This window comes from Pinus tabuliformis, chromosome 4_1 (assembly GCF_031772625.1).
Source record: "Pinus tabuliformis cultivar Carrire ecotype Pingquan chromosome 4_1, CPIR1, whole genome shotgun sequence".
Taxonomy (NCBI): Eukaryota; Viridiplantae; Streptophyta; class Pinopsida; order Pinales; family Pinaceae; genus Pinus; species Pinus tabuliformis.
In genome coordinates, this window is record NC_142303.1 from 216,051,674 (window position 1) to 216,059,002 (window position 7,329).

The window sequence follows — 7,329 nt, forward strand, 5'->3', positions numbered from 1 at the left end:
TTAATCAATTGATTCATGGCATCCCCAATATCAAAGAAGACCGTAAAGGAGTTTGCAAGGGATGCTCTTTGGGTAAACATACAAGAAAACCAACAAATAGTGAAACAAGGTCTAAAGAAATATTAGACCTCATTCATTATAATGTGTGTGGGCCTATGTCTGACAAATCACTTGGAGGTCATCTTTACTATGTAACATTCATTGATGATCACTCTAGAAAGACACGGCTCCACCTTCTCAAAAAAAAGGATGAAGTATTTGAGAAATTCAAGGAGTTTAGATATTAAGAGGGAGCTCATTGTTCCTTACTATCCCAAACAAAATGGAGTAACCGAAAGAAAGAATAGGACAATTGAAGAAGGTATACAAACAATGCTCCTTGACCAAGACTTAACAAAATTTCTATTGGGAGAAGCAGCAATGATAGTAGCATATATTCAAAATTGAAGTCCTCATAGAATTCTTGAGAATATATAACCTGAGGAAGCATTAACAGGGAAGAAGCCAAGTGTGGACCATCTTTGAATCTTTGGGAGTCCTGCCTATATCCACGTTCCAAAGGACAAACGAAAGAAGTTAGATTCTACAAGCATCAAAGGGATCTTCGTTGGCTATAGTCTCTCCTCAAAAGCATATAGAATCTACATCAAGGAAGGAAGACATACTGAAGCATGGACGTTATATTTGATGAAAAACATGCCTACAAAAGATCCAAAGATATCCCTATTAATTTCGATGAAGAAGATATACCAATATTCGAAGAAGAAGAAGTACACCACGACAATCCCTCTACAATTCAAGAAGAAGAACCAAGTGAGCCTATTCAACCTGTGATCATATTGAACACTAGGAAGAGGCCAAATTGGTTAAAAGCTACTCTTGAAGATGCTGAAGGACATGAAGCTGTAAAAGGAACCTTTAGAGAAAGCAAAAGGTCGAAAAGGTATTCTAGATATGTTGCATATATGACAAAACTGATTGAAGTTAAACCATCTACATTTGAAGAAGTTGCTCATCAAGAAGTATGGATGAATGCAGGAAGAATATCAATCCATCATGAAAAATGGGGTTTGGGAAATCGTTCCTAGACCTAGTGACAAATCAATCGTCACCTCCAAATGGATATACAAGATCAAGCATGTTGTTGATGAAGTATAGACAACTACAAAGCTAGATGTGTTGCAAGGGGTTTCTCTCAAAAGGAAGGGGCATAGATTGTGAAGAAACCTTTGCATCCACTGCCAGGTATACTACCATTAGATATTTGGTTTCAATGGCTGCTACAATGGGATAGAATATCCATCAAATGGAAGTAAAGACAACATTTCTGAATGGGACCATTGATGAGGAAGTATACATTGAACAACCCAAAGGCTTTGAAGTAAATAGCAAACGCACTCATGTTTGTAAATTCAAGAAGGCCCTATATGGTTTGAAGCAAGCTCCTAGGGCATGGTAGGATGCATACCTTCTAAAAATTGGGTTCGTGAAAAGTATTGTTGATCCAAATCTCTACGTCAAGGTTGTGGATAATGAGCCAGTGATTATTCAACTATATGTGGATGATCTACTCATTACAGGCGTGGAGCGAAGGATACAAGAATGCAAGAAGATGTTGACAGCCGAATTTGAGATGAAGGATTTGGGACTGATGCACTATTACCTAGGTTTGGAAGTATGGTAGAAGCTTGGGGAGATATATCTGGAACAAGGAAAGTATATCGTTAAGTTGTTGCAGAAATTTGGAATGATGGATTCCAAGCCCATGATTACTCCTATGATCACCAATCTCAAGGAGTTGAGGAGCTCTGACTCAAGTCTCATAGATCCTACCTCCTATCATAAGTTGGTGGGTTCTCTGATGTATCTGGTAAATACTAGGTCAGATATATGTTTTGTTGTGAACATTCTTAGTTAGTTTTAGTTGGAGCCTCGTTATGATCACTGGATAGCTGCCAAGCATATATTGAGATATCTCTGTGGCACTATACATCACTGCCTAAAGTACGATAGCAAGGAAGTCAAGTTGATTGGCTTCACAGATTCTGATTGAGGTGACAGTGAGACTGATGGAAGAAGCACTACAAGTGGATGCTTTAGTTTGCGATCTGCCATGATCTCATGGATTAGTAGAAAGCAAGATCCCGTTGCTTTGAGTAGTGTTGAAGCAAAGTATGTGGCTACATGTGAAGTAGGAAAGAAGGTTGTGTGGTTGAGGAAGCTTCTAACAGATTTGTTCGAGAAGCCTCTAGGTCCTACTGTGATAAATTGTGATAATCAAAGCTACATCAAGGTGTCTGAAGATCCTGTTTTTCGTGCTAGGATGAAGCATATCAACAATAAGTTCCACTACATTAGGAACTTGGTGCAGGATGGGATCGTGAAGCTGCAGTATGTCTTGACCGATGATCAAGTAACTGATATACTAACAAAGTCTCTTCCTAATAAGAAATTTGAATATCTTAGAAACATGCTTGGTTTAGTAGATATTGTTGATCTTGTTAATGATGATAAAAGTTTAGAAGAGATTTGTCGAGGCTTTGTGTGTGAGACACATTGCCTGGAAGGACATCAGGTCGACACTATACACACCTAGATCCCTTGGTTGATGGTTAGCAAGTAACCCTGAGGGTACCTAGAGAGTCTGAAAGCTTTAGTCTATCTTAGTCCCACCTGGATAGATTGCCCTGGTCAAGAATCTAGTATGGCATTGTGGCGCCTAAATTCTTCATAGTTCTTATGTTTTGAGATCCTCCTTGTATTTCTATGTGTTATTATGAATGCCTCCATAGTTAAGAGGGAGTGTTGAAGAATGTAATTAGGTTCGGTCTTCATAAATGTATTTGAGTCATTATGTAATGTACTTATCAAAAAAAAAAAAAAAATTATTATTGCTACAATGACTTATTAAAGCATGGGTTTCATTCTTGGGTCATCTTTTATTAGTCAAAGTCCCCATTGTAGACTCCTAGGATTTATATTGAGTCATTAGAGTCATTGTACATTTTGTGAGACCCTTCTTGGGCTTTTGAGTCAAATAAGGTATTTGACACCTCCACACCAAGTCGGCCTCAAGCTGGGCAATTCGACCTCCCTTAAAGCCTATATATACAAGCAATTCAAATTCATTTGGAGGTATCTCTCTCACAAGTTCGATATCCAAGTGAACGAGGCAGAAAAAGCGTGAAATTCCAAGAAGATATGATCAAGGTTGAAGGTGGAAGGATCAAGGTTGAAGGTTTTGGGCTATCTCTTTCTCTCTCTTATGCGAAGTTACTGGGCCAGTTGTTGGATCGAAGTTTTACTGTTGGAAGGGTCGAAATTCTGAAAGTGTTGGGTTGAAGATTCTGCTGCTGGAAGGTCAAAATTCTAGATTTTTGGGTCGAAGTGTTGTTGCTGCAAGGTCAAAGTTGCCGAAAGGAGAGGCTGACTTGGTGGTTGGAGGAGGTATGTATCTAGGTTGAAGAGTCTTGGATTATCTCAAGAAAACTATTGAAGCAAGAGATTTTCACTGGGTTTTCCCTTAGATAGAGGTTTTGCCCTGGCAAAGTGCTTACATCTTGTGTCTTGTGTTTTTGTGATCTTCATATACACATAATTTGGTAATTGCTTGATGAAAGATAATGTAACAAAGAAGTAAAAGAAGCCAACTTAATTCACAAGTAATTATCAAGAAAGAGAAATCTAACCCTAACTCTAATAGCATTGATTTCTCAACAAGTTAGGCCGCAAAGAATAGGCTCCCTTACCACTGAATTTCAAATCAAGATGAAGGTCGAATTGAATACCAAATGAAAAGAATACTAAATAGGGCAATTTATAGTTGTTTCCATACGTGAAGTGTAGCGTCCTTTTGGGGTAGGCCGACTTAAAATTTACAAGTCCAACTAGTAACTTTGGAGGGAAAATTCAAATTCAAATAATATTTAAATATATTTAATAAATGCCTTAATGATTACTCGCCCAAATAAATTTGTGCCATTAAATAATTATAAGAGGAAAACCAAACAATAATTTCCTTTACCCAAATTAAATTCTCTTTGGGCCAAGGTAATTTCTCTTGGGGAATTTCATACCATAGCTACCCCAAATTTCAACACAACACACTTGAAGAGAAATGGAATGGATTTAGTTTCAAAGAGTAGAGCAGACCCACTTGTGTGCCCTATAGTTTTGAACTAGTCATCCTACAATCTTCAAAGATGAGAGAAGGGAGTGGGCTACACTCAAGTCATTTCAAAAAGAGCTTGATGGAGGGTTTGTTCAAGAGGGGCAATGAGATAAAAATAGCATCAACACTTTGCTGAATATTTAATAATCATCATCCATAAACATAGCCGAGATGAAGAATGAACACTTACTTAGATCACCATGCATCCACTCAAAGCTCTACCAATATTCATCAAGAAGAGCCAACCATCCAAGTCAACAAAAACTCCTCCAAAAGTTACTCAACTCATCTAGCCATAGCCAAAATTAATAAATGAGAGAAAATTTCAGAAATTTCTTACATGCAATGGGATTTCTCCCCCAATCCCAACATGAAAAAATGAAAGTAAGTACACCTCTATTTATAGAGGAGGTCCTCAACTTCCTTTACATTAAAATATTAATTTTTAGGCTAAAATCCCCTATTCTACCCTATGGATGGGGCAAAAGGCCCTCTTCTTCAATTAGTTAATCTAAATTACATATACTGAGGGGCATTCATGCCACATGCACAAAGCAAATGGGCATGAACCATCAAAAAGTGAACTATCTCCACAAATCTGCCACTAAAATCAGCTCAGATTCAGATTTTATTATAGGCCAGCTCCCAAACCTCCGCTCAGGACAGCTCTGTCATAGTTCCAAGTGTGTGTGCAGAGGGAGAGAGATGTATATGTCAATGTTACCAGACTCGGAATTGGCAATAAATCGGCGAGGCAAAAGAGCGAAGAGTTTTAATCGGATCGGGAAAAAATCGGTGGATACAATAAATAAAGATATACAAATATATTGAATTAAAATAAATATATATATATATATATATATATTTCCTTGGTATTCAATAAAACCATGTCCAAACAATGCATAATATCAATAGATGTCCAAAAAATCATGAGGGCAATGTGTGTACTTCAAGTATGAAATATATTTAGTATTGTAAAACATTTTAAAACATGTACAAAGATTCAAACGATACTATCAGGGGTCCTCTACAAATCGCCAAAATCGCAAGTCAAACTCGGTCAACACATGTTTGACTTGCTGAGATTCAGATCAGCTCGTTTGGTTGAAGATCAAAGTCGAAATCATGAGAAATCGCAAGTGATCGGAGACTCCTGTAACACTTGTATATGTACATGCACATGTCTCCAAGAAAAACACACAAGGAAACTCAAGGGAATAGCTCACTTATATTACTCTATGGAATATAACACAAGGGAGATAAAACCCTAGTTAGGTCATGAAATACAACAATAAGCATAAATCCATACATCTAGAATGAGGCCGGATGACCTAGTTATGGATAAAACTCTTAATAGCTAACTAGTCAACTAAGGGCTTTGACTTGCCTTTTATCCCCAACAAAAGGTGATAGTCATCGATGTTCGTAAATGATGCATTCGTATGACAAAAATCTCATTATGGAACTTCTAACAAGCCAATGGGTTCTTATCTGGGAGACCAGTGTACATTGTATTGCATTAGTTGCAAATACAGTTGCCAGATGTATGGATAAGTCCAGGATGGTTATACTTTTTTTCTATTGCAGCTACTATCATTTCGGTGAGTATATGCAAGTCCAGATGGCTGTGATGCACAAGGTTGATGACTCTTAGAGCAATGGCAATGCTTAACTCAACGAACAATTGTAACCAAAGCAAGCCCCTACTGGAGAAATATCAGTATGGATAATACAAAATGATGAACAGCCCCAAAAAAAGCCTCTGCTTTTTGTAGGAGTTATCAAACAAAGAAGAAAACAATATATTCCAAGGGTGTTCAAAATTAGAAAGCACTGCCAATGGGGTCGTACTTCAACTACGGACACGTTGGATTGATTGTCCAAACCACCAATGTTCAATTCCCCAGCAGGCATGAATAAATGGTTGGCGTTGGGAGTAGGTTTTGGGTGATTTTGATAGAAGAATATCACCCTGTCGTGGCAACGTGGCCAAAAGAAAGTGCTTCTGTTCAGTGGTTTGCCCTTCAAGGGCTATTTCGTTCGAGTGAACATGCTGCTTGTGATGGCCGACCTCGTTGGCTAGTTGTATTGCTTCTCTTTGAGCTTAAAAGAAGCACTTCAAAACATGCTGACAGAACAAACAGCCCTACTAGCATCCACACACGTCAAACTTTTAAGTCTGCACATGGCCGAAGAAGATAAGATACAGCATTGAGGCGGAACAGGGCCTTGATGTTAAATTCCACAATGCAGGCAAACAACGAAAATTCCGCGTACCTAAACAGCCTGAAGCATTGTTTGATAAAATCAACAAGCAATACACCCACAAACAGATATTTCTATTTGTTAGTTCTATGTACATATTTGGTAAATTAAGCCCAATTGGTATTCGTCAATAATCCTTGTAAATTCCCCATGAAATGATAAAGGTGCCCTTTGAATATTGTTTCAGAAACAATCATGATAATAATTCCATTATACAGATTACCTCCTTCCTATTTATTTCACGCTTCAAGAAAATGAAACAACGGAAAATCAAAAGATTATTGGTTGCAAGAAGCAATTTTCATTGATTAGCTTACCGAAGATTACAGGAAATGCAATATGCGGATAAGCCAATAAACAGGGTAAAATACAATTCCCGCGTGGAGGGAAAATGGGCGAGATGCGGGCACAGAAAGCCACCCCTTGCACGCTTCGGACGATGAGATGAAATTACATGCTCCGGTGAATTGAAAGGTTTTAGGTACCGCTTTAAAAAAATTGCGAGCCAGTGGCTTTCTTTAGAAGACCGAGAGGTACTAGCATATATTCATCTTCAACGACGATAAACATAGTCGGCCGTAAGCACCGGGTGATTTACATGTTGGGGTATATTCTTACGTGGCAGGGCATTCTTATTATAGTGTTGGGGTGGTCATCATTATTATTTTAGCATTAAGATAGTTTGGTGAAGGTTGGTCTGAGACAGTTGGTCTGTTGTCTCACAAGCAAATGGTTTTTTACACTAAATTAGTTTATAACTTATAACTTAGTTCACAGTTTTATAAATAGATTGTTAAGTTTATAACTTATAACTTAGTTCACAGTTTTAAAAATAGATTGTTATTATGTCAGCATGGGTTTGTTGTCTTACAAACAAAGAGTTTTTATACCAA

The 7,329-nt window shown here is 37.8% G+C and overlaps 1 protein-coding gene across 1 annotated transcript in view; it reads right to left on the reverse strand.

The window, feature by feature from the left end:
• The window catches only part of RECQL3 (DEAD/DEAH box RNA helicase family protein), a 441,760-nt gene extending 434,748 nt beyond the window's left edge, over nt 1–7,012 (reverse strand). The window contains exon 1 of the mRNA XM_089419483.1: nt 6,754–7,012. The gene's annotated coding sequence lies outside the window, so the exon portion shown is untranslated. The remainder of the gene's footprint in view (nt 1–6,753) is intronic.
• Nucleotides 7,013–7,329: the final 317 nt, after the last annotated feature.